We start from the raw sequence: 866 nt of genomic DNA on the forward strand, positions 1-866 counted from the left end.
TGGATCAAAAAGACCGGTGATGAAGTGTGGGATGAAAAGGCAAGATGTTGAAGAGGGGAAAAGCACAAAAAGTGCTGGAGGAATTCAGAGGGCCAAGCAGTTTCAGTGGATGGGAATGGAGAGGCGACGTTTCAGGTCAATAGACAATAGACAATAGGTGCAGGAGGAGGCCATTCGGCCCTTCGAGCCAGCACTGCCATTCAATGTGATCATGGCTGATCATTCTCAATCAGTACCCCGTCCCTGCCTTCTCCCCATACCCCCTGACTCCGCTATCCTTAAGAGCTCTCTTGAATGCATTCAGAGAATTGGCCTCCACTGCCTTCTGAGGCAGAGAATTCCACAGATTCACAACTCTCTGACTGAAAAAGTTTTTCCTCATCTCAGTTCTAAATGGCCTACCCCTTATTCTTAAACTGTGGCCCCTTGTTCTGGACTCCCCCAACATTGGGAACATGTTTCCTGCCTCTAACGTGTCCAACCCCTTAATAATCTTATACGTTTCGATAAGATCTCTCATCCTTCTAAATTCCAGTGTGTACAAGCCTAGTCGCTCCAGTCTTTCAACATATGATAGTCCCGCCATTCCGGGAATTAACCTAGTAAACCTACGCTGCACGCCCTCAATAGCAAGAATACCTTTGTAAATATTTAGGTCGAGACCCTTCTTCAGACTGGACCAGTTGAGCCTGCAGAACGGCAGATGCTGGTTTATACCAAAGATGGACACAAATGGGACATACACTGCCATGGTGGGCTGGATGGCTTCCTTCTTCAGAATGGAGTCTGAAGAATCAATCATTCCAATAAGAATTCAGAAGAAGGGTCTCAACCCAAAACATCACCTTCTCTCCAGAGATGCTGCC

Source organism: Rhinoraja longicauda, chromosome 27, assembly GCF_053455715.1.
Source record: "Rhinoraja longicauda isolate Sanriku21f chromosome 27, sRhiLon1.1, whole genome shotgun sequence".
Taxonomy (NCBI): Eukaryota; Metazoa; Chordata; class Chondrichthyes; order Rajiformes; family Arhynchobatidae; genus Rhinoraja; species Rhinoraja longicauda.